This window comes from Acomys minous, assembly GCF_964271855.1.
Source record: "Acomys minous genome assembly, chromosome: 5".
NCBI classification, from domain to species: domain Eukaryota; kingdom Metazoa; phylum Chordata; class Mammalia; order Rodentia; family Muridae; genus Acomys; species Acomys minous.
The window spans coordinates 41,046,018-41,073,736 of NC_140494.1; the positions used below are offsets into that span (position 1 = coordinate 41,046,018).

Genomic DNA, 27,719 nt, shown 5'->3' on the forward strand with positions numbered 1-27,719 from the left:
TGTTCTATTAGGCTTGACTAAAACTTCAGAAATACTGTTACATTGATTACTTTTAGCTATACCAAGGAATTTAAAGAAAACTTATAATGCCCTGTAAATCTCTTAGATGGCAGAGTATAAATTTGCAGATAAAAGGGCTCCAGAGTATGTATTTTGAGATTTTTTTTTCAGGTAACAAGTTGGATGAACACATCTGCTACAGGTGCCTGCTATACTTATTACAATAGCACATAACAACGACAGCCAACGTTTTAAGTATTTATTCATATGCATTGGTCATATTATTTCTGGGTCTATAGCTTCCTCAAGGGCAGTGAATATAAGCAGTCTTGGAGTTTACTGAACTCGCTTAACCCATCCTATTTTTTCTCTTAAACTATACCCATTGTCTTGGAGACCATGCTTTTACTCAAATATTTCTTCTCAGTTGGTACAGAAGGTCCTCAGTAAATAATGAATGAGGAATTATCCTCTTTGGCCAAACATTTCATTTGACTTTACTTACTCATTCTTCACATTTTTTCCCAGCAAAAGAAGCATTTAATTGTTAGAGAATCTCAGAAATAAAGATGCTAAGTGGTTTCCACAAACATAGCTGGGCCTGGGCCTGAAGGTCGAACCCAATCTAAGTGTTCGGAATCCCACTGTCTCAAAACTCTAAGGTTAATCCCACACACGGCTTTCATGTGGACTGCTGAACAAGGAACCATGCAGCCATAATTGAACTATACATTTCTTTACTGAGGAATAAATAATACTCACCATTGCACACTCCCCTTTAACTTCTCCCTCTGCTCCGCCCCCCCATCCCTGCACACCCATCTAGAAATAATGTGACAGGGTTACCTACACGTAGGAAGAATAACCACCATGGTGTTCAAGTTCACACTGCAATGTAAATCACTCCTTCTAACAGCAATCCTTAGCTTTCAAGAGGGTCGCTGTGAAGTTTGGGAGTATCCAACAGAGGCGATGGCAAGACAGAAGCATCATTCTCCAACATTCTTTCAATAGGCGAAAAAGTAGCCGTCTGATATTTAGAGGGTGCAGAAGGAAAGCGTGGGCTCAGTGAAAATGAAGAACTCGTTTGCTAAAAAGCACTGCGCATGCGCTCATCTGACCACACTGCTCCAAAAACCCGTTTTCTCCTCTCTGTGGCTCCTGATCTCAAAGTCTGGAACAATGCCTCTGCCTTTCAGTTGTGTGGCAACAAATCTCAGCCCTGTGTCAGGTAATGCCGCCTGCTCTGTGTAGGTTCACTTCTTGTCTTAGCCTGGGAAGAACGGATGATACCTTCTGATAATCACTTCACATGTTTCCTCTGTCTCTAACTGTCTATGCCTGACAGTAGAAACCTTTCTTAGCTTTATTATTTTCCTTTCACTTAATATAGAATATGTCAGTTGATAATGGACAGATGCCTGATAAGCAGAGGATGTTTATAGCAGTTTTCAGAGTGAAGACAATCTTCTTTGGCCATGAGAAAACCACGCAGGCATGATTCCCTCCACTGACCACACAGACACGCTTCCCTTCCACTGACCACGCAGACATGCTTCCCTTCCACTGACTCATTACTCTTCCCTAAAGGCCTATGTCCAAACTCTGAAGTCCACATTTAGGAAAATTCAAGTTTTAAATTGAGATACTTTTCCTGTATACTGTTATCCCACCTCATCTCTATGTCAAAATCATTCATTTTTCATAATTAATCGTCTCACCGATATAACATTTAATAAGTTTAGTGGTAGTTGTTGAAGGGTGGACACGTCTTAGTATTTTAGGAGGAGGAAATATCTTATGTTCTTTTGGTGACTCCACAGTTCTTAGGAGTTCTATTGGATCGCTGGGAAGCAAAATTTGTCTGTAACATATGTGGTAATGGGGAATTTCTCTTTCTTAATGAAGGGTCAAAGAAACACCACCTTCATACAACTGGCAAAGATATGTGTACGTTCTTTCATCTTCACATGTTGGCAATAAATGGCAAGTGCCAGGAATATTTACAGAATTGTATTTTATTAAAAAAACCAAACTGTATTGTCCTCATTCAAAGATCTTGCGTGTACTCATATTATGAACAAATAAAAACTGTTAAAAATAAATAATAGGAAAAGAGTATATTGCTTAAAGGCTTCTACATGGTACTGAGGGATACAGGCAGGGAAGAGAGGAATAGAAAATTTAGTGAGGCACAGATCTGGATGATGGGCTGAACTCCAGCAACAGAGTTGGACTCTATTCCAAATTTACTTTATTACAAGGTAGACTTGGAAGTGGAAAGCGGGAAATGTGAATGGAGGTTTTAGATAACTTAGCAGGGAAGAGGGAAGAAAGAACTCAAGGGCATGTCAGGCATACAAGTCATCCTTCAGGACAGTAAGAACAGTGTAAGTCACCAAGCGGAAAGGAGAAATGCTGAGGCTATGTGGGTGTGTGACTCAAAGTCCAACTACTTGTTCCATGTCACTGCAGTGTAGTAGGGTCCAGACTGTCAGCCAAATGAGCCGCTTGACAAAAACGTTTAATATTCAAAAGGAATCCTACTTTTCCTCATTATAAAAAAGCATTGGACTGTCTCACCTATTTTCATACTGTTAGTAAAAATCCCCTTAATAACTTTATAGTTCTCTTGTTTCATTGGCAACCACTTAATGTGAATGACTATTCTGAGAAATCTCAGGACTGATAGTATAAGCAGACATGGCCCATGCACGAAGTTACACTATTATGTCTTCCGTTTGCCTGTCTCTACACATCATTGCCAACTGCCAAGCTTTCCATAACTAAATACGCAGTAAAATCCCACGTGGCTTTAGAACATGGAACCGTTAGTCATCTTATCCAAAGGAACATCCCCATTTCCTTCTGTCTCATTATTGTTGCTGACAATACTTTATTCATTTGTGGTACACAAGGCTGGGAACCTCTTTTCCTCATTGCCCTGAGGTGATTTTGTCTGTTTGCATGCTTTATTTCACGTTGGTGTGGTTTTTCCTGAAAGAAAATTATATTTTGATTGAATCTGTCCATTGAATATAAGTTGGTCACAAAGTCTATCTACTGAGCTGTACGCCTCAGATCAAAACACAGGCACACTTCATATAACGTAACACCGGGACATAAGTAATTACGACATACCTAAGCACATCTCTATATGCATTTTCATTCCTGCTATGATTCCTGATACTGACTGAAGGGTCCTAGGTCATCATTAGAGCAACGTTAGAGACAATGAGTCACTACTATAATTGTACTTTATGTGATAGTGTAAGAGTTCTGTCATTTATATAACAACAAGCTACAGTCTTACTGCATCCAAGCTCATTGTGACCTAGTGAAAGTTCTAGAATAGGAGGTGTGTCCCACAAGTGTAAAGAGGAGTAAACTGACAATCAGAGGCTTAAGTAAACAATTTAAGATTATTCAGAGAATCAGTTGTATAATAGGAAAACCAAGAGACAACCCAGAGCTCTTTCCCATTCTTGATAAGGTATTTAATATGCATACACATGTCATCTCTTGCCTTTCATCCATGAAGTATATTTTCCCCAGCTTAGGTAATAGCAGTCAAAACAGGAACATCCTTATATTAACATCTTTAAATGAGACAACAGAATCTGATGTATTGTTCATTTCTTACCGTACTATGGGTTCAATTTTAAAGTCTCTTTACTACAGTGGCTTTATGGTTTGAACATATCAGTGTGATCTATTCTCAGATCAACATCAAAAGACTGAATTTAAACCTGTCTTCAAGCTGTGAAGGTTTTACTTTCTTTTCCCTTTATTAGTTTCCCCCTGTTTTGAAATTCCTCTACTGGGAATAAATTAAGCATGGTTTGACAAGGAACACGCTCATATTTGCCTCTTGACAATCAAACAGGAACTTGTAGGAACGCTGTGTTGATGAATGTGCCACAGTGTGAATCATTTACATTGCAGCTACATGAACTGTGACGATGGGTCCCCCTCCATAGTCGCCGTCCTTCCACAGTCCTAAGTACGTAGAAATGTCTTACTGGGTGTGCATCACTGAGCCTGCAGGCTATTTTCAGTTATCAGGAACAGCTTACCAGATGTTCCTGGTACACTGAATTTGTCACACTGCAGACAAGCTAATATCATTATGTGAGACCACAGAGGAAAAAATAAAAGACTCCACTTTAATCCATAGTAAATACCATGAGACCCATCAAGGCAGTTGGGTTTGCACATGATACAGCAGCTTCTAGCAAATGAGCGGCTCATAACAACTTAGTTATAACGGGCGGCAGGACTCCACACCATAAGCTAGCCTCCATTAAAGTGAATTCAAGGACATGAATTCACGTACAAAGTACAACCTTAGCATCTGTCTACGCTCAGCCAATATTTTGTTTATACCTTTTTAGGAACAGCCAAATTATCTCCCTGTCCCCTGGAACCAGGCACTAAAATTTCCATCAGTTGCAGCTTTACCTGGCAGTGAGGGCAGGGCCGACTGGCATTAGCTCACGGGGCTGCAGGACTGGGATGCAGGCTGCTCATGATTTTGGCAGCTGTTTCATACCTATTAGGCCAATTTTTGCCCAAACAATTTTCCCTTGCTAATCAAGTGGGGAAAGCAATAGTCTAGGAGGAAATTAAATAGTCAACAAGATATGTGTACCTAATAAACACTACAGAACTGGTATTTAGTCAAATCAAGTGATATAATCCAGTCCTGTCTCTCTCAGCATGGAGGATCTATTTTAATAAACTTAGACAATGCATTCTGCCATGGAAGTAATGTCCCATTTTCCTTCCCCAAGTGATGCAAATAATCTTCAGGGACAGGAGAAATACCACCATTGTTTTAACAGTTAGTTTTGTTTTACAGATGAGGGAGCAGGACTAGCATATGGATATAGATTTATATATTTATTTAATTAAATGTGTTCTCAGGCAGTTTTATGCACAGGATAGCTAAGTTCTTCTATGAACAATCTACTTTTCTTATCATTTCTACACCTTAACCAGAAGGCATCCACCAATCTTCTGGAGAACACTTTCAGCATCAGCTAATAACATTCCAGAACCCTCAGCATACATAAAGTTGCATGCCATAAATATAATTTTAAACTTTTAAGTGGAAGTGTATGTAGGTTCACATGTATGTGTACATACATGTGGCTCTGTGTGAGCACACAGAAAAAGAACACAGCCTTATGTGCCATTCCTCAGGAGCTGCCTACCTTGTTTTTGAGTCAGGGTCACTCATAGACTTGCATAGACCTATAGGTTACTGATTAACATAGGATGGAAGGCTGGTGAGTCCCAGGAATCTATCTGTCTTCATCTCCTCAAATTTGGGACTTAAACTGAGCAACACAGCACGTGACTCTTACACAGGTTCTGAAGATTGCATTTATTTCCATATGTCCTCAAAGCGAACACTTTATTCAGTATTTCTCAAGCCTGGGATTTTCAGAGTCTACACAAGTGAACTTCAGGTGGTCCTTATCACTATAGGCATGGGGCCTTTACTGTGTCGTGGTTATTTTATGAGGACAGCATCTAGAAGATCATGTAGTCCATTTTCATTGGAGGTTACCAAGAAGAGCTCCTCAACTCCACCACGTGTCAGCCTTGATCGCCAAAGTCACGGTGTTCGTTCTTGGCAGATTCAGATGAGTGGTCCTGACTGTGGCTTCCATTCCATCTGCCACCAGATCTACCACAGCAGCAAGGCGACTCGTATGCTCATAGCATGCATTCCTGAACTGGGAAAGCCCTGCATCTTCAGTGCCTGAGATGGGGCACTTCATCTTCCTCGTGGTTTGTACAGGTCCTCCCATACTTGCCACATCTGTTGTCTTTCTTGTGTTTTTGATTCTGTTTCTCTCACTTTGTCAACCCCTTACAGTTCACATACCATTCCAGACATAGCATGACAAGTGTGGAGTACATAAGTACCAACAGTTGCCTTACCATCCCCATTGGGAATCCACTGGAATAACTTGTGTTAATGTGAGTTTTCATAGCTATGACAAGTACCTGTGTATGAAATCTCAATCCAGTTAAGCTATTCTTCATAACATTCTGTTGGACTGGACATCTCTACCCTGTACAGCTTGTGGTTGACAACTTTGGGTCTACAGACAGTTTAATATCTTCATTGTTACGTCATAGCTTTTAGCATTTTGTGCTCTTCTCAAAAAGCAGCTGTATCAAATATAGACATATTGTCTATCACATGCTTGTGTTTATTTTGACGACACTGGTTCGATTCTTTGATGACAGATTTAAATAGAAAGTGACCGCTCATTGGTTCCTGACGCTCCCTTCCATACCAATAATGATTAATCAACAGTACAACACTGTGATACATGAACACATACCTAGTTCACTACATTTTCAGATAAAGGTCAGCGGGAACTGAATGGGCTTCTAGCATGGGCACAGAGTGCACTGTGCTGTCAACATTGTCTTACTGGTCCGCTAGCTAAAGAAAGGCAGGCAGCTGTATCCTCATCTGTAAGCAACAAGCAAATGTTGTGAAGACACAAGTGTATGACAAACCTCTGCAGAGGCCTCAATTCAGACTGTGATTAACATAGAGAGGCTTAAGAGGACAAATATCTAAATTCCTTCTATGGCCTGTCTCTTGTACCTCGGATTGAAGATCGGAGTGTTATCTTCCCTGTTTCATGTGAGCTGGCCAACTCAGCCTGGGAACAGCAGCTGTCCCTAGACCAAGGAATACACAACCACCCCACGGAGCATGGGCGTAAAGGTTCAAGCCTATATTTACAAGTATTGCTTTTTTTTTTTATATGTTAAAACACTAGGCTATTTTCTGACATGTATATTTTGGTAGAATGGAGCATTTTTCTTCTGTAGAAGTCAATGAGCACAGAATACACGTTCTACCTGAAACATCCAGCGGTGAAACTAGGAGGAAGAGGACGAACTCAGTCCTGATAGGATTTGATGGGCTGGGGTGGGTAGGTAGGGTGTCTCCCCTTTTCTGAGAAATAGAGGAAGGGGATGGGGCAGAGAAGATGGGACTGGGAGAAGAGGAGGGGGGAGGCTATGCCTAGGATGTAAAGTGAATAAATAAAGAAAACAACAAACAAAACAAAAACAAAGGCTGGGGGTGGGGGGCTGCCAAATCACGGGCGTGAAGAAGCTGGACCAGGGACTCAGGTGACAGTTCACCTGAGCCAGTGTGACTTGCTTAGCCACAGCTAAAATATACTTTCCAGACTTGCACTGGGGAGCCCCACAGGACAGACAACAAAATCCTATTCATTTATAAGGGATCATAGAACGGGAGCTTTTAATTCTGCCGTTATGGAAAGGGAGGTGGAGAGGGATTAAATGGCTAGGCTATGCAGTTTGAAAGCCCACATGGGACATAACCAAGGAAAGGAAAATGAAGTAAAGCTAATGCCAGAGCTGGTTCTAACCCAGTCTCAAACTATATATATATTTTTTTGCCAATAGGGAGGCCAATAAGTAAAGGAAGAAAAAGGCAAAACAAAAACCAAAGAAAGAAAACAGAAGAAACTGGAGGGTGCAGAGAAGAGCTCTCAGCCTCCACTTTGCCGACCGACCGGTGTTCTGCAAGAGCGGCAAGCATCGGATAGTGAAGGTCACTAAAACTCCGCTGCTGTCTTCATGGAGAATGTTCATCTAATTTGAGACTCCTGTATCACTGGCATTCAAAAACAAACAAACAAAAACCCTATAAGCATCTACATTGTTCAACGCAAACAACATATTACCACAACATTGAAATGGAAGTTTACTACTCCTAAGTGCAAAAGAATGGCCTTGAGCCATCACGTGTGCTCACCACTGGTCAACTATAGCACACGATATACCTGAGTTTGCAAAGCAACTCAAGGTCCAGGCCAAGACGGACAGCTCCTAACAGTGCAGGAGGGAACCTCAGAGCCCTTAGACAAATGGGCATGGGACGTCAGGGTCACCACCCCCAGTAAATTCACTGTCTTTTTAATCCCTTTGCATCTCCACCTCTGTAGTTAAGCTTTTGATTTTTTTTTTTTTTTTTTTTTTTTGCAGAAGTACTCTATGGTAATGTGTACACATCAATCTTCAAACTCGGCAACTCAATTTAATTACATTTAACAACTCAACACTGAATATAGTATCTCTTGAAGAAACTCCATTAATGCTGATGAAAATTACCAGAAATTGGTTCAGAAGAGCAGGAAGGCTTGAGATGGAGTGAAGCAGATGCAATTCATAATGAGGTTATGTGTGACTAATAAGGGAGCTGTGCAATAAGTAATCCTACCCAGAGCTTCTCTTCTTATAGGGACATGCACTGTAGGGTCACAGCCTGTGTCTAAAATGGAGGTGACACTGTTAGCAGGCAAAAAGCTGATATCATCTATTTGCTTTATATCTAAACAATCAGACAGGTGACAAACAGAAGAATGGGAGGATACAAGGGATGGGATAACAACTGAGATGTAATATGAATAAATTAAGAAAATATATATTTTTAAAAAGAGCTTCTGTTTTTTTAAGACTTGAAAACATTGTAGCTGAGAGTTTTGCCTGCATGTGTGTACATACAACGTGTGTGCTTGGAACTCATGGAGGTCAGAAGAAGACATCAGATCCCAGAAACTGGAGTTAGATATGGTTGTGTGTATGGTGGGAAATGAACCTGCATCTTCTGCAAGAGCTATAAGTGCTCTTAACCACTAAGCCGTGTCATGGGCCACACAGATTATCACTTTATAAAAACAAAATTAAAAAAGTGTGGTGAGTTGAATGAGAACGGCCCTCATAGGCTCATATTTGAAAAGCTGTCCTCCAGCTGTGGAACTGTTGGAAGGGCTAGGAGGCGTGGCCTTGTTAGAAGAGGTGTGTCACTAGGAGTGTGAGGTTTCAAATGCTCCAGCTCCGCAGCTGCCTGCCAGCCGCCACACTCCTCACCATGATGGAGTCTTTAAGCCTCTGAAACTGTAAGGCTCCAATAAATGCAATAAGCTCTTCCTGCTACAAGTTTCCCTACACATAGTATCTTGGCGCAGCAGTAGAAAAGTAACTATCGTAAAAAGCAAATAAGATCAACCTAAGCTTCAAAAGTCATGCGCTAATTCTGCATTTTTATTCCTAGGAAAAAATAACTCATATTTCTGCATAATACATACACAGGGGAAAGCATATTGTATAACTAGGCGCAATGTCATGTTTATCGGTTTCCTAGGGCTTGCAGTTTATTTCAAAATGATGTATGTTGAGTAGAATCAAATATATCAAATGTAGGTTAGAGAGGTGCCTCGTTAGTTATAAGAACTTACTCCTCTTGCAGAGAACCCAGTCAAGTTCCATTTCCAGCACCCACACTGGGCAGCTCACAACTGTTTATAATGCCAACTCCAGGAGATCCAATTCCCTCCTGCACTCTGAGGGCACCTGTGTCCAGGCATGCTCATTTACACACAGACAACACATTACACACATAGTTAAAAATAAACATAGGTAGAATAAAGTTATTCTCACTAAAAGTCTGCCTGGTGATACACAGTGTGGAAGAGGGACCCCCATCTAGTCATGATGCCTTAGCTGAGGGTACGTCAGTATCAGCAATGGCCACTTTCTCTCTCACAAGATAGACTATTGGGTTGCAAGTGATAACCTTGAACATTCACTACTTCCTTTAATTTTAAAGAATCAAGAAAAGGAAGCAGAACACTGTATTTAGGGCAGTACACATACTGCTCATTCAACAGATATGCTGAGCAAAGATAAAGATGAAGAAATGGGGGAAAAATCAGACATAAAGTATAAATTCTAAATGGAGAAAACAGTGAATGTCTTAGTTATGCTTTCTGTCGCTGTGATGAAACACCATGACCAAAGAGTAAGGTGAGGAGGAAAGAGCTTGCTTCTTCGGCTTACATGCCCACATTGTAGTCCATCAATGAAGGAATCCATGACAAGGACTCAACAGGGCAGAAACTTGGAGGCAGGAGCTGATACAGAGCCATGGAGGGAGGGGTGATGCTTACTGGCTTATGCCCTTTCGCTTGCTCAGCCTGATTTCTTATAGAACCCAGGACCACCGCCCAGGAGTGTCTCTACCCATAATCAGCTGGTCTCTCCTGCATCAACCACTAATTAAGAAAATGCTTTATTGGTTTCTCAGAAAATTGGGAATAGTGCTACCTCAAGACCCAGCTATATCACTCCCGGGCATATACCAAAAAGATGCTCCACCAAACTACAAGGAAACTTGCTCAACTATGTTCATAGCAGCTTCATTCGTATAGCCAGAAACTGAAAACAACCCAGATGCTCCTCAACCAAAGAATGGATAAAGAGACTGTGATACATTTATGCAATGGGATACTATTCAGCTATTAAAAACAAGGACATCTTGAAATTTGCAGGAAAGTGGATGGAACTGGATATTCCTAATGAGGTAACCCAAGCTCCAAAACACATGCATGGTATATACTCAGGTGTGACGGCCACGCCACAGTGGTACCGAGTCGAGGGCGAGGGACTGCAGATTTAACTCATGCACACACACACACACACACACACACACACACACACACACACACACACTAACACAGTGGGTCCTTCATGCTAAGAGAGCAGCAGCCGCAGCAGCAGCAGCCGCCGCGGCAGTGGTTTATTCTTCTTCCGTCCCCAGAGTTCCAAAGAGCCTTCTTACAGGCAGCAAAAGAGGAATCCTCCTCCCAGGTGCAATCCCTCAAGAGGTGATTGCACGCAGGAGGAAAAGTCTCAAGGATCGGAGGGGTGCATTCTCAGAGCAGTAAACATGACTAGCTAACCAAGATAAACACAGACATGGAAGCTGCTAGAAACAGGACATGAAACAGCAAGACAGGCAGGCAGCCCAGTCGGGCCTGGTTCCTACACTCAGGTAGAAATGGATACTAGCCATAAAGTACAGGATAACCATGCTGCAATCCACAGACCCACAGAAGGTAAGTAACAAGAAAGGCCCAAGGAGGAATCCATGAATATCCCTCAGGAAGGGAAACAAAATAGGCACTAGAGGTGGATGGAGGGAAGGAACTGGGTAGGAGAGAGGATGGAGAGGGGGGCAGAGGTGGGGATTAGGAGTAGGGAGAGCAGGGGGGAGGGGGCCCAGGTGAGAGAATGGAAATCAGAGGTGGGAGGGGCATGTCTGGGGTTTGCCAGGAAGTCTATGGGGGTCACCTAGATGAGACTCCTAGAAGCTGAGGATAGGGGGTTACGGAGTCCGAAGTGGCCAACTCCGGCAGTCAGGCAGGACTTACAGTGGAGGGCTAAGGACAAAGACATCAACCCACCCACAAAATCTTCAACCCAAAATGTGTCCTGCCTACAAGATGTACAGGGACAAAGATGGAGCAAAGATGGAAGGGAATGGCAGACCGAAGACGGGCCCTACTTGAGACCCATCCCATGGGAGAGAACCAGTCTCTGACACTATTAGTGTTACTCTGCTATGCTTGTAGACGGGAGCCCAGCGTAACTCCTCTGCGAGGCTTCACCCAGCAGCTGATGGAAACAGATGTACAAACCTACAGCCAAACTTTAGACGGAGCTTGGGGAGTTCCACTGAAGAGTTGGGGGAATGATTGAGGGAGCCAGAGGAGTTGAGAACCCCACAAGAAGACCTACGGAGTCAACTCAACTGGGCACATAGGGGGGGTCACGGAGACTAAACCACCAACAAAAGAGCATGCAGGGACCGGTCCTCTGCTTATGTAACAGATGTATAGCTTAGTCTCATGTAGATCCCCCTACAAATGGAATGGGGCTCCTCTCTGACTCTAATGCCTGCTTTTGGCTCCCATTCCCCTAACTGGGCTGTCTTGTCTGGCCTCAGTAAGAGACTGCAAGGACTTAATGTGACAGGGTGGCTTAGTACTCATGGGGGACCTCCTTCTTCTCTGAGGAGAAGGAGAGGGAAGTATCAGGGAAGAGTGGATGTTGGAGGATTAGGGGAAGAGGGAGGGCAGCAGCAATCAGGATGTAAGGTGAACAAATAAATAAATTAAAAAAAAAAACAAGCAAGCAAGCTGGATTTTATGGAGGCATTTACTCATTTGAGGTTCCCTCCTTTCAGATAATTCTAGCCTGGGTCAAGCAGACATAAAAACAACCCAGAACAGTGAACAAACCAGGAACTAGTTTAAAGTGTGACCTGAAGCAAAGGTAAAGGACGGTAATTCAGGAAAAGTCGGATGTCAGGGAAGAAACGTAACCAGGATGCTCTAGAGCAAACCCAGGGAAACAGGAACAAACCTGTGCAGAGACTGAGAGGGGAAGGCAGAACAATGTGGGCCCAAGGCTTGAGAAGGGGAGCTGGGATGGCTCAGCAAACTAAACTGCCGAAGCAGAGGCTGAGGGCTGAGAGCACACTCTGCCCAGCAGATTGTGTGAGAAGGGGAAGCGAACGGGGAGCAGATCTCAGTACCTGGGAAGGGCAAGGAAGCAGTTAGGGGACCACGGAAGCCTTTTTTCAACTCATAAATAGTCCCGATCTGCTCTCTTTGGAGTGTGGTAAGATGAAAAGCTTTAACTTTTTTGTAGGCTTTGGTAGGCATCTATCTGGAAATATTTTTTTTTACTGACATTTATTAACAGTTATTTTGTGCAGGTCACCTACCACATCATTGTTCCTAGTTCTGATACCTGCATCTCATCCAAATGCTTATTTCATGGACCCTAGAGAACACTCTACCCATTTGGATTTCCTACTGTATTTAAGCACAGCGAGGAGTTAAAAATAAATGTGTTAAATATAAGGTGTTACAAAATATACAGATGACTAAAGAACTGCAGACATTACTAACTCAAGGAACGTAAAAGCCTTAGTTTTAAGCTGGTCCAAACAGTTTTGGTCAGACTTTCCAGCCAGGACTCTCAGCCTGGCCAAATCAGGCCACTTGAATCAGATCCGTGACCGTTAAGCAAATGATGCTTTTACACAAGTGAAATTGTCTCATTCTTTTTTTTTTTTTTTTTTTTAATTGTGTGGCTAACATTTAGAAACAAAACTGCACAGATAGCATTTTTCAGCTCGGCATTTGGAAAGCCTCGTTGCTTATTTTCTTTTTGAATCACATTCAAATCTTCTTATGCTTTCAGAGGCCGGGGACTTTATTTTGTGTCTTTCGCTGCATCTAACTGATATAGAAACTTGCATTTAAAGTACTGCTCAAATCACTTTCTCATATCAAATACCTAAGCTAGGTAACATGGGGGGGAAGTAGACAGCCATGCTATCTAATTTGTTACCTTAAAATTAACTATTTGGTTACTCAGATGTATTGCGTCATACAGTATGTAGCTGTATAGTCATCTAAAATGGACTGCATTGATGTCAAAAGTGTGTCTATCATGTGTTCCTAAAGTTAAGCTTCACTGGCAACTACCTTAATATTTTGGTAATATTATTAAATAATGATCAATGTAGAAAATATTGCAAAAGGTTAAAGTCTTCCGAAATCACCACTCCTATCGGTTTATTATTGAAGCTCTGGGGAATCGAATCTAAGGCCTTGTGAATGCCAGACAGTTGCCCTGCCACTGAGCCACATCTCCAACTTTTAAAGAACTGTTTTCAAACCATTCAGCAAAGCTTATGTTCACATCTTACAAGTAAAATATCTTCTTAAGCCTAATATGATTAGAACAAACTTACACATTTTAATTCAATGAGATATTGAGCTAAAGGAACAGCTTCAAGAGTGTGTGCGATCTTGTGAGCATCTTTGAAATAAAACCTATCCGAGGGTGGGCAATTAAAATTTGATGAAGCGAAAGTACCAGCATTTTATTAAAGTTTTAATGTGTCTACCAGAAGCCTTCCCATAAAAAAAATTCAGTGTCATATTTAGATCAATATTATAATTCTTTATCTTAGCATCTTAGTATCTAGATTAAAGAAGTTGGTTAGAATCCTCGGGAACAGATAACTTATTCCAAGAACTGATCATGACACAACCATAACTGGTATCATTGATCTGAAATAATTTCCTTTTGCCATGAAATGCGACTCAGAAATACTTCAGTAAAGACAAAAGTGTAAGCATTTCCTGACTAGGTTACTTCAGTCACAATTTTATACTATACACGTGAGCCACAGATGTGACAATCTTAATGTCTGGTTCCAACTGGCAGATTGTCAGTATGCTGATCATCGTCATATGTCATCACATGTCTTTCTGGTCTTCTCTTAATTGCTGCCATAACTTGTTAGCACTTCACTTTTTAAACCACTGTGGTGAAGCTGCTGAAATCTGAAGCCAGTGCCAGTTCGGGGCACCTATATGTTCAGTGGACTATTTGAATCATAGCAAAGTGGAGACACTTGCATAGTAATGGCTTTCTATAATTATGGGATGCATGCATCCTATTTATACCTGTACCATTTAAAATAATCATAAACATGTGATTATGGTGCTGTGGTTTTAATGTAAAACTCACTGAGAACCAAACAACCTCTGCTAAGAAAGGGATGCCAAGCAACATGTGCGTGACCCACTGTGCTGGTTCGTGCACTTACTTCACATAGTTATACTAGTTTTTACACATGGTTTTTATTCTCTATGGATATTTTCTTTCTAGCTTATTTACTTAAAGAAAAAATTTATTAAAACCAAGCTCCCAAATAAAATCACATTTCTTAATAAATTAAAACTTTTGACTTGAACAACCCTAACTTTCATGAATTCTAAAGCATGCATCTATGACACACCAAGTTTTACTAGAAACAGTCGTTGAAAAGACACCATCGTTGGTGGGGATGGAAGTCGCAGAGCAGCTCTCACAATCACTTTCTGTTTAGTTCCCTCACTCGGCTCTCCCGAGGTCAGTATTCGTACACTGAATAAACCAGCCATTGTGAAGGTCAGAAATGAATTCTTCCTATCATATACACCTAAACATGACTCTCACTCTGCAATTATGAAACTTGACAATCATCGCAAAATACCACAACTAACAATGAACGCATTGGAAAGTCAAATGAGGTTAGTTTATTTTTTTTATCATTTCTTTTACCTTTGCTGGACTTTTGGAAATAAAATATCCTTTAAAACTTGAGCACAGTGGTGTAGGCAGGCAAGTCCACCAGTCCCAAAGATGAACAGAATTACTTCACCTTCTTATCCCAGACACCGAACGGGCTGTTCCAAGCTTTACACCCACCTGCTCCTCCCTCCTGGAAAGAAGGCTAAGAGCAAGCAGAGGGGCTCAAAACCCAAGAAGGCAAAGAAAAACAGTCCGGAAAAAAAAGTCAGGATGTTGAATTTCCACACTTTAATTTCTGCTTCCACTAGTTAACGGTGGAAAGAGAAAGCAAAGCAAGAAGCATCAGATAGCACAAGCCTAGTGGTGGCTGTCTTAAGAGAAAAAGGAACAGAGTTCAGCCAGGCACAAAGGTCTCCATGGCAACAGTGAATTTAGACCCCCACCGGCATTATTTATGCAACATTTCATCACAAAAGGACCCTCCCACTAGCCAGCCCAGCAAATCCCAGCTTTCTACTCTTCTTTTCCTTTGCCCCAGATTTGTACCTGCATTCTTAGCTATCCTTATCTAAATCTGAAGAAACAGAGGGAACAAATACAGCATCAACCGAAAGCAGAGATCATAAAATAAGATTCTCAAACCAATTGTAGCCGTTGGCTCCTGGATGAATTAAAAAGCAAGCTCGCATCTACTTCATATTATAGGCAGCACAGTGTTGGTTTCAAAGATGGACAGTTGCTGGGGGTAAACACGTGCTTACTCTTATAATTTTTATTTTTGAAATGAGGTTACAATTCAAAAAGAATAAAATGAGGCAAAAATCAAAGGCACACACCAGGCACACAGAAAAGAGACGTCTAGTTTTTGACTTCAGGGCTACGTTTTATATATTGGTATAATCTTTCACCCACCATAGCTATTGTATACCTCAAACAGAAACTTAGTCTGTCAATTTTAGTCCACAGCTTCATGAACAAATTCTGCAGTTTTAAAACATTTTTTTTTATTTAATTGTGGACCAAACTAGTAGCAGGTCAAGTCCATGACTAGATTCAAAGAAAGTTGTTTGAGATCGCAACCCTATTTAATGAGGTTGCTGTGAACACACGCAGACTTCGATTTTGTAATTGCAGACAACTGTTAGCCAGAGATCAGGATAATGTTGGTTGGCGTATAAAACAATATTTCCAGTACCCATCTCACAGATACTCTATTTGATGTCAGTTCACACAAGCACTTAATGTGGTATCTCGGTTATATTTCTATTGCTATGATAAAACATCATGAGCAAGGCAAGTTTTAAAAAGAAAGCATTTAATTTTGGGCTTAGGGTTTCAGAGGGCTGGTGTTCATGACCATCCTGACAGGAAACACGGCATTAGGCAAGCAGGCATGCTGTTGGAACAGTGGTTGAGAGTTCACATCTTGAGACACATCCACTAGGCCGATGGCTCACTGAGAATGGCATGGCTTTCTGAAACTTCAAAGCCTGCCCCGGATGACATGCCTCCTCCAACAAGCTCACACCAGTGGGGACCATGTACTCAAACAAGCCACAGAGGGCATTCTCACTTAAACTATAACGCATAGCAACCTAGTCAGGTGAATGCAAGCTTATTAAAACATCAAAGTTTGAGAGATTGTTAAGGTGAGCAAAGGACTTGTAAAAGCAGAAAGTCTCGGGTTTGAATTCCCACAACTCATGTTAAGTCAAGTGGGGTGCGGAACGCATGTCTACAATGCCAGCCATAATCCCAAGAGGGGGAAGGTGAAGACAGTTGTAAACTTTTTGAAAGTTTACAGGCCAGCTATGCTGATGTTCACAGTACAGCATCAAACAATAAAGACAGTCTGTCTCAAACAAGGTGGGAGGTAAGGATTAACATCCAAAGCTATGGGCTGACATCCACATAGGTCCTATGCACCTATGTGCCACCTCTCTCTCTGTCTCTCTCTGAGTGTCTCTATCTCTGTCTCTCTCTGTCTTTGTCTCTCTCTCTCTTTCACATACACATACACACACACACACACACACACACACACACACACACACACACATCTTACATACACATCTCAAAGATATTGCATATGCACATAACACACACTTCACATACATACATCACACATGCACATAAAAAAAATAACAACTAAGGCTGTGGATATAGCTCAGGCAGTAAAATACTTGACTACCAAGAACAAAGACATGAGTTTTGAGTCCAAGAACCAGGTTATTAAAAGACAGGAATGTTATAATTGTTATAGAACTGTTTGGGGGAGGTGATGGCAATTTAATCTCTTGGCTTATTGGCAGCTAGCCTGGTTTAGTTAGCTAATATTATATCAATGAGAAATTGTCTCAAATAAAAAGGAGAACAAAACGTTACCTGAAAAACACACAGCAGAGGCTTTCCCTGAGGGTTCTACAGTCATGGATGCATACTTGCACATGCACACACATACACATATTCACACACACACTCACACACATATATACATAAATATATTTAATTACACACAAACTCTCACATAATGCATACATATATACATACATACATACACACACACACACACACACACACACACACACACACACACACTTTCAAGACTGGAAGATAAATTAGTTGAGAACACTTTCCTAGCCATCGAGGCTCTGAATTTAAAGTCCCAAAGTGTCCCCCTGCAAAAAAAAAAAAAATCCAACAGAATCAACCAGTATCAAATTTCACACATTATGGTGAAGTGGTAGGCCTCAGATTCCCACTCCAATTTCTATAGTGTTTTAACATAATTGCACATCTAAATCTATATTTCTCGTCTCACTTTAACTCTTGATTTATTTTGTCCTGTTTTCAAGAAAGTTTTCCAAAAATGGGTCCATGCATGAGTCTATTGGAGATGGTTTTCTATTAATGTCCCTCTCATGATCCAGACAGGAAGGATCCGTGAACGGTAGGTGATTGGCACTTCCACTCTCTGCGAAAGTGTTTCTGGGATCCTGCCCAGTTTGGCAGGTATGGATTCAGAAATATGCACTTTAACTCTCAAGAAATTCAGAGGAAATCATGCAGATGCTTTCCAACACTGAACATCGCAAAAAGATGTGCAGAGAGGACATTTCCTGACTGTAAACTATTCAGGTGAGGAAATGTTGTAACTGCTGATGGGCTTTTTCCCAGACATGTCTTTTCAGTATATATTTCCTTCTTTTTTGCATTTTTTTTTGTGATTCTCCTGCTCCCTACTCTATTTTCCTGTCTTTCCCTGTTTCTCCACTATTTATTGTTTCTCTTGAAGCTTGAGAAAGTTTCACTTGGGCAATGGCCTTATTCTGTGTCTCTCTATTCTATTTTCCAAGAGTTCAGGTGCCCTTTTCATACCTTGCCTTACATCGACTTTAATTTATATTTTCATGATTTTAAAACAAGTTAGGCTATAACACAGAGCATAGTTAGCCTTCTCCTATAGTCCTTGGGAGTAATGATTTGGTCCGGGGATATAATTTCTGGACCTTTTGTATATCGTTAAATCTTTTTCCTTTGATGTATTTCTCCTTTTAAAATTTATAGCACCAACACAGTTATATTGAAACTCTTTTATATTTCAGGGATCGCATTACAGAAGCTTTATCTTAGCTGAGTTTATTAACCGCAGGTCAGGAATGGAAGGGTGTGGAGGGCAGGACTAACAGGTCAGGAAGGGAAGGGCATATACTCTCACCAGTATTTTGGAATTTGGTTCTTTGCGGTGTTCACAAAACCGAAACAGAATGAAATTAAACTTGTGAGATCGCAAACAAAATTTTTTTTAAATGGTTTAAGGTAAATCCTAAACACACATAACTAATATTTGCCTGTGAAAAATTCAACATAGCTTGCAACTTATAAACAAAACAACATGAAAGCTTTAGGGGCGGAAGATACAGTGAAATGGCGGAGGCCCCATTCAGTGTACACACAGGGTTCTATAATGTACATGCCAATACGCGCGGACTCACTCTGGTGCTACCAACAGTCTGTATGCTACAGTTCTCTTGTGTCTCATTACTATGATAGATACAGAAGGACATGTGTGCCCAATGGATTACTACTCAAAAAAGAAAACACATCAGCAGAAGCCACATTTGATATCAAGACTGAGTCTAGACAAACAGTGAGCCAGCTGCTCTTTGTGGCTTACAGACTTTTATATTTGTGTATTACACATGGAAATGGAGTTGCGGGACACAGGTAATTTAGGAGTGAATATAGTCAACGTACATGGTATACTCGAATGAAAATGTCTTCATCAAACCCATCACTACGAACAATGACTACATGCTAACAAAATTAGTTTTATAAATACAAGATTACTTAGTCACACTAAACACTCAGTATTTCTAAAAGTTTGTGGATGCTCCCAAGACACGTTCTCAAGAGTTAAAATGCATAGCAGACACTCCATAAACACCAGTTCACTGAAGACCTTGACATCTCAACATATCACAGGAAATCTGGTGCCCCTTTTCTGACCACGTCCCCTGGATGGGGAGGCCTGGCGGCACTCAGAGGAAGGATAGCAAGTTACCAAGAAGAGACTCGATATTCTAAGAGCATATATAGGGGGAGGAGGTCTCCCTCAATCACAGACATAGGGGAGGGGAGAAGGGGGGAAGTGGGAGGGAGGGAAGAATGGGAGGAAACAGGGGAAGGGCTAACAATCAGGATGTAATATGAACAAATTAATAAAAAAATATTTAAAAAATAAAATAAATAAATAAATAAATAAATAAAAATAAAATGAAAAAAAAAAAAGAAATTATATCATACCCCTTTTGACTTCGAGTACTGAAGACTAACAATATCTTAACATTTTTAAGTCCTAAATTACTTTCAATGCTAGAGTTTTGGAGGCTGTACCAGGAATGTGCATTTGAAAAATGGAAACATTGTTTGGAGGCTAAACATTGATGATTTAAATACAACCTAAATATCATAGCCTCAGAGATTTTCAGCAGTATCACTGAAAAGAAAATGACTTTTTATCTTTTAAAAAGCAAAAGCAGTATGCAAAGGTAGAAGAAAACATGCAATACAGGATCATTAATTTTAAAAAGTAATTTGGGATGCTGTGGCCTTCTCATACTGTGACAGATGCAAAGGTATAGTTAGTGACTTGGCTGTGCTTATCTTCTAATAGTAAAGGCAGGTGGGAAGGGAGGCAACACAAACACAGAAAGCTCTGACATTATACACAGGTGGCTTCGTAGTGATTTGCAGGTAAGTGTCATACGAGCATGTACATTTTCTACTTAATGACACTTTTGATATTCCCATGATTCCTCTTAAAACTCACATCTTTCCATAAATTTTGTCTCTTCATTTTTGTGAGAATAAGCATTCCCATATAAGGGCCTATAATTCTACGTATTATCCTTCCAACGTCTAAGTAACAGAATGGCACGCGATGGACAGTCAAATTGACTCAAATGAGTCTGCCTTCCAAGGGCAATGGAGAAACTCCAGCATGGAGATGTTTCGGCAGTTAAATAACAGCAAGGAGTAACAGCTTTGGAAGTAGCTCGGCCTTCCGTGTGTAGGCCTGCAGTTATCTCGGCTCCACGGCCAAAGCAGATTGTAGGAGGGTGGCAAAGGAAAGAAAGGAGAAACGGAAGAGGAAGGGAGCTGCAAACAGGGCTGGACTTCTGCCTGGGATGTGGCAGTGACAGCTTCTCACATAAAACCAGAACCCCAGTGCTGTCTCTGCCTTCCTCTGTCTAACCATGGAAGCTCGTTAGGCACAAAAAGCAAGCCTCTTGATCGAGAGACTAGAAATGCACACCCTTACGCACTAGCTCATATTGTCAATCCGATATAAACTTGAACTCTGTCACAAGGAATGCAGAGAACTGTAAATCCCAGTAATCAAATGTGTTTTGGTTACTACTTGCTCCATCATGATATCGAGCAAATTACACTCCTTCCTTCATTTTAACTCAAAGTAAAGCTCCAGTAATGACAGATTAGGACCAAACAGCTTTAGTTGCAGCTCTCCATCCTGGCATGAAACTAATTTCACTGTTTTAGAAGCATTCTGAGTTTCTCAAGCAGGATGTTAATTTGCCTGTCCTTGGCATTCCTGATGTTGTAAATAATAATTCTATGAAATCCATGACTTATGTCTTGGGGAAAAGTAGAACTTGGAAATTAGAAATCATTATGCTACCTGACAGCAAGGAAGTGAGGTCACAGCACAATTGCAAATGCATTAATTAATAAGAGGTATAATAATAATAATAATAATAATAATAATAATAATAATAATAATAATAATAATAATAAAGTAACAATAATTAGCACAATGGCCCTGCTGGGTCTGCTCTCAATATATGCTTTCCCCCAAATAATAGAAATAAAACAAATGTAGGATTTCCATTTGTAAAAGAATCTCTCTCCCTGTCTCTTTCTCCTTCTCTGACACATATACACACACAGAGGAAAGCAATGGCAGAAAGCATGTGTCTTAAGTTACAAATGACACGTTTCCTCATGGTATAAAACTGGATGGATAAAGTCTACCATATTGTCCTCTTTGTATGTGTAAAGTGTATGTTTAACACATTATCTTTGGAGAAATAATTCAGCTCATTTAATTGCTAAGAATTGCATTAATCTTCCAACATGAAAAATGGCACTTGTTTAAGTTTCTGTACATAGTTCATTTCTTTATCCTTATATTCTTCTAACATTTATATAAAATGGTGATCATGAATAATACCCCGTCCAAACAGAGTGAACCCCGTTTCTTTGGTTGCATTTACGTATTATGCTGTTGCCCTTGGCGGAGGCGCCCGAGGAATACCAATAAGAAAATGCACATGACTAAGCATTTTAAGTTCTTCACACAATGTGCTTGGCTAAGACACCAGCTAAATAGACTACTTGAAAACTATTTTTGCATGCAGGCACACACACAAGAACCTACAGCAAGATGAAAGAAACCAATAGAAGGTTTTAAAGGAGTATGAATAAATTCTTAAAAACAGAGTATCACTCAACATTTCAAATCGTACTTATATAAATATATGTGTACAATTATTCTTTGTAGGTTATGCAGTACTTGCATATTATCATACTATTCCAACATGGATGCCGGGATATTTTGTCCTCTATCTGAAGAGTTAGCTTGCATGTTGGCTAGGTGTGGAGTGCTGTAGTGATAGTGTGTAGTCATTAAGGCAAATAAATAAACTGGGCCAGGCTGGCTCATTACAACATCTATTTCTGTAATTATGGAACTTTAGTATTCTCTTTATGCTTTGGCTTGATGGTCTGTAGTTAAAAAAAAAATCAATAACACCATCAAATTGGTTTATCATCAATCCTTCATGGGTTGTACTCTGTTATATTTCTTCTCAGTAGTGAAGATCAACATTTAAGTACACTGTCTTAGAGTAGGATTAGCTGTGTGTGGAGTAGATTAGGGCACTAAATTCAACAGGATCAAACTAATTTGTAATCAAATAATTTTGGAGTGGGGTTATGATTCAGCAGGTGCAGTGCTCGCTACAGAAACATGAAGACACGAGATACTCATGAAATGAAAACATTTTATGTAGGTGAAATGAAGTTTCATGAAGCTATTATGTAGGCATTCCTCAGCTTCTACTCCTCAGCTAGGTCCTGGTAGCATACATCTGTGACCCTAGTGCTGGGGTAGAGAGAGGGAGGTGGACTCCATTAGCATGTCCGATAGCCAATGCAACTAATCAGTAAGCTTTGAATTATGTGAAAGACCACAAAGAAGAAAAAAAAAGCAAGATAGAGAAACAATGGTGGAAGATATCCCTATGTCAACTTCTGCCTTGCACATGGGCCTGAAACTGGTAAGCAGGTATCCCCGACACAAACAAAGAATGGATTTTGCTCATAACGAGCACACAGGAGCAAATCACAACAAGAGCAGAATATTGCTATTTGTTGATATATTTATTGTATTTTCCTTTATGAATGTTGAAGCCTTTTCTATAACACTCTGGATGTGCCTTTCTTCATTCCTGAAAATGTCACACAAGTCTATGATACCAGAAGCCATAAATGCATGCCACAAGTCAAGCTGGTTCTAGAATTAATATTGAATTATTCAAGGTAAGAATCCTCTTTTTCTAATTCTTAAAAATCATTTTTACATATACATTTATATTATTACACATATACACAATAAACTCATACAGCAAGAAGAAGCACGAAACAATCAGGAATTATATACATGTTACACTCATAGTGTTTTGGATATTTGTATTTCGCAACCTCAAAGAAAACTTCTTTCCTGTCATGGTACATCTAAAATTCTGAGTGTAAATCAGCATCTATCATATCTCATCTTTATCAACTTAAAACATCTATCTATGCCTAAAAACATCTTAACCCCTAAACACCTAAGCTTAATTGTAAAACTAAACTATCTGGTCTTCAACCCCATGAGATAATTGAGAAGGAATAAAATTAATTATATGAATAGACACGGAACACAGGTTGGCAGCTTCCCAAATGAGAAGATGACAGAGACAGTTTACCACCTCAGCGGTCACCCAAATTTCTCTATAATGTTGAAGCATCATCTTCAGCCTTCTGGCCTAATATTTCTGACAGAGATTTGTGAGGCAGGAACTATTGAGGACCCTGTCTTGGCTGTTGACTCTGCCTGTGTTCAAGCTTGCTGATTTTTAGGCAGAATTCTGTCTGTGGCAGAAATGATAAATAATTTGCCCAATGGCCTGTTTGCCACAGTTGGAGCCATCTCCATAAGGAGGTTCTTTGATGTTCATCATTCTCTTTGAGGTAGACTGGGTGTTGCCAAGAGTTAACCAGTCTTATTGTCAAGGAATCTTTAAAACAACAAAACCATCTTTAAATGCCATATTCTGTATGTCTCTGACGTTTTTGAAGATCTTATCTATTTTACCTCCATTCTATAAAGGCTCCTCAATACTCAAGTCTGTCCCTTTACCTCTTCAGTTCAATGAGAATGGAATGATTCCTCGGCATTTCAGAACTACTTTCATACAACAAAAGGAGGAGGCGAAAAACTAAGGGTTATTTAACTCTGTTTGTCCGTGCTATGTCTTCTAACTCTTGGTCTGACTTTATATTAAGTAGGACCAAGTCTATAAGATTGAGTTATTTACATATGAACATCCTGGACCAAAAAAATATCTAAAAAAGAACGAAGCCAAGAAAAGCCAGTTTTCGACTGTAGGTAATTTTCCTGGATAAGAAGAGTAACTTACTTCCTGTGCTACGGAAAGTGCGTGTGTACACACCTGTTCTTAGGATAGGTAATAGCCGTGTTTGAGTTATACCAAAACAGCAGCTCCGGCGTAACACGGGACATCATTTATTTTATGCTCACATTCCAGTAAAGCATGTTATGGTCTCATTTCACCAATGAGGAAACACATTCTGCGACCAAACGATTTTTCCTGACTGAAGAGTTAGCATGGCTGTCCTGAGCATCATGTTCTTGTAGCATCACCATCACGAAGAAGGCGGTGCAGCAGCTCCGGCTGGATGTGTGGCTCAACTGCGTGAAGGTTCCCCGGGCAGCTGCAGGCTTGAAACAGTTCCGCCTGCAGAATGCTCAACAGGACCCTCTTCTGACTCAAGTGCCTTCAAGTACAAATCCCTTTAGAGCCCAGAAAGTCTGGCCTTTCTTGTAGTCATATATCTCAAGGTTTCTCAAACTGTCTTTCATGAGCCAGTGAACATTCACGAGAACTAAAATTGAAGTCTGTACAAAAGCGTCTCTATAACACGTGCCGTGACACACAGTCTTACTTGTCAGTCCTTAACCTTAAATTCTCTGAAATTTTCTGGATTTCTATTTCACAAGGTTTAGCTATGGTATTTACACTGGCTGCAGCCTACAATAAAACAGCGTGCAAAATAATTTTTCCCACATCTCACCGACCTTTAAGTGGCAGAAGCTACATTTGAATTTAACAGCCCGTTAGTGACCCGTGCTCAGTTATGACGCCTTCAGTCTGTCTCCTAGGAATCACACTGCAGAAGCACTGCATTATGCCTTTAAAATGTTTACATCATACTTAAGGCTCAAACCTCCCACTCCCCTTCCCTCTGAACACAAAACACAGCTACGGTGAAATCTCCAGTTCCATCCAAGTCAGCCAAGTTCCTCGGGAATGCACACCCTGTGGCTGACTCCGTCCCCATGTATCCACTAAGCAATTCCTCATCAGACGTGATTTCCTCAGTCACTTTCGACACAGTGAAAGCCCATACCACACCCCAGAACTGAAAATACTGTAGCTTGACTGCATTTGAATGGTGCAGTTACAGTTTCTTAAATAAAAGGAAACACATCTCCCTTTCCTTTACAATAAGCCTCCTGTGGAAAGGTTTACAAATTGAGGACAGAGAGGCATTGTCCAAATGCTAGTCCTTTAAAAGTAGGACTGAGGACGAGGAACTGAAAAATCTGTTAATGCACGTAAAACATTGTGAAAAGTACGGGTTTCAATCAAAACCAGTAGGTGCCTTTGCTGCACTAGTATCTGTTAATGACTTGCTTAAAACAAAAAACCAAAAACCAAAAATCCCACCATCAACAACAACAAATCCTAAACTAAATACCATCAAAAGAAAGTGTCTCAAAAGCAAAATATACAGGTCAGTCTGCCTTGCAAGTTAGGGTGCTACAGTTTCCACAAAACTGGGAGAAAATATGTTAAAGAAGAGAAGTTGTCCATCCAGGAGGTTTCCTATTCAGCAGACATTTTGCCTCTAATAGATCTTTTACAACGCTTGTATGCTTACCAATTTTTAACACAGAAAGATTCATGTTTTTAACTTTTTAATACGCACTTATTCATGATGTGTATGCGCTTTATGCGGAAGCGGGGAGTGACGTAAGCTGTGGCGCACATGCCGGTATTTGATGCAGACCACAGAGAGGCTGTGCCAACTGCCCATGGGGCTGAGGCTGGTGACTGTGCTCATGTCGAGGACACAGAGTGTCTGAGGACTTCACCTGATCCTTACACATACACTCAAGGCTTCCTCGGCTCCCCGCAGAGTACAGTTCTGTTACTTTCAGGGCAACTAGACTTGTCACTTGGGACGTTCATCGTGTAGCCCTATATGTAGCCACAGGCATGCCTTAAAGCATTTCATCTCCGAAATGAAAGGGCAACAGAAGACCACAGATACTTCTGTTGGTGTATGTACAAACAGAACCACTGTCAACATATTTTCTGTGTTTGTAATACTATTTGATAAATTTGGATTATCTTAGTGATGAGAAGAGGAACATGACTCGGTCATCTGCTTTCTTGAGAGCTGTGCTCTGTACCCCGGAACCTAAAGGTGGGAGATTCTGTGCTCTTTTGTTGGCATTTTCTTTTTATCCAGGGGATACTTCAGTCACACAATGAAACAATCCAGTGAAGAATCAGTTTGATATGAATCAAGTACATCTACTTTTTTCTTTTATTTTTTATTAATTTATTCAGATTCCATCTAAATTTTTATCCCCTTGCTTGTCTCCTCCCGTTCCTCCCTCCCTCCCTCTTTCACCCTATTCCTCTCCCATAGGTCTGTGACAGGAGAGGACCTCCTCCCCCACCAAAGGGTCACAGACTATCAAGTCTCATCTTGGTAACCTTTCTCTTCTTTCTCTGAGTGCTACCAGACCAAACCTCCCCACTGGACTCTAGGTGAGAGAAGTATACAAGAATAGGGAAACAGAAGGATCCAGAGGGTCTGAGACCCCAACAGGAAGAACATCATGATGGGTGGGTCTGGACCCAGTGGAGTCTGCTGATGCTACTGCACTAATCAAAGACAATACATGCAGTAAATATTGAACCCCTACTCTGATCTAGCCAAGGGACAGGACGTTATCCACGGTCGTATGGAGAGTGGGGACTGACTCTGAGAAGTATAGCTACTTTTGGGAGGTCTCAAATACTGAAACTGTTTCTTTCTGTGAACTACAGCCGTAAGTACAGATCTGAGCGGAAATGATCCATGACTGAAACGTGTGACTCAGATTTCCTCATCTGATATCGCTGGACGTCCAAGACAGCCAATGAGGTACTTATTGTCTATGCATATATATGCTACTATGGAACAACCAGGAACCTGGGACTTTTATTATGTACTGCACAGGGGGAAGACTTAAAAACATGCATATACATAATATATTGTTTATGTGGGCTGCATCATTTATGAAAAGCACTCAATGACTTTTTGAAGGACAAAGAAGCTAAAAATAGCTTACGTATAATTAAAAATAGCTTATGTATAATATATCCCAAATTTTATCTATATGTATGTTGACTATGTCTTGTGCTTTGTTTTTGAAAGTAGGAAAAATATGTCAACAAATGAACATATAAAATGAGGACGAGCTCAAGACATTTTTACTTCAAAATGACTGAGTAGAGCATTTTCAGACAGTGATACTACTAACTAAAGGCTTGATCTAAAAAAAAAAAAAGTCAGCAATAGCCAAGGCACGAAATGAGAACACTGATGGAGAAAAATTCACGGGGAACATGTGGGCAGGCAGACGCTGTGACGGAGCTGCCAGCACTTGTTTGCTGATGCCACTGGAAGTCCAGATGCAGCCTGGATCAAGTGAACAAACATAAAGAATCCTATGCCAAGTGACTATTGTTTTTCATAATCTTCCACACAGAAATAGATACACTTTA

The 27,719-nt window shown here is 40.6% G+C and overlaps 1 protein-coding gene and 1 pseudogene across 5 annotated transcripts in view; one reads left to right on the plus strand and one right to left on the minus strand.

Moving 5' to 3' along the window:
• Window positions 1–27,719, minus strand: part of CTNND2 (catenin delta 2) — an 836,853-nt gene that overhangs the window by 551,737 nt on the left and 257,397 nt on the right. Inside the window, exon 1 of one of the 4 annotated variants that reach the window (XM_084781519.1) lies at window positions 15,037–15,359. The exons of the other annotated variants lie outside the window; for them this stretch is intronic. The gene's annotated coding sequence lies outside the window, so the exon portion shown is untranslated. Of the gene's footprint in view, window positions 1–15,036; window positions 15,360–27,719 lie in introns of those variants that run through there. 4 annotated transcript variants of the gene reach the window in all.
• Window positions 1–27,719, plus strand: part of LOC311597478 (large ribosomal subunit protein uL10-like) — a 51,263-nt pseudogene that overhangs the window by 8,106 nt on the left and 15,438 nt on the right. The window contains exon 2 of the transcript in view: window positions 24,512–24,657. The product of the transcript in view is annotated as a large ribosomal subunit protein uL10-like (transcript). The remainder of the gene's footprint in view (window positions 1–24,511; window positions 24,658–27,719) is intronic.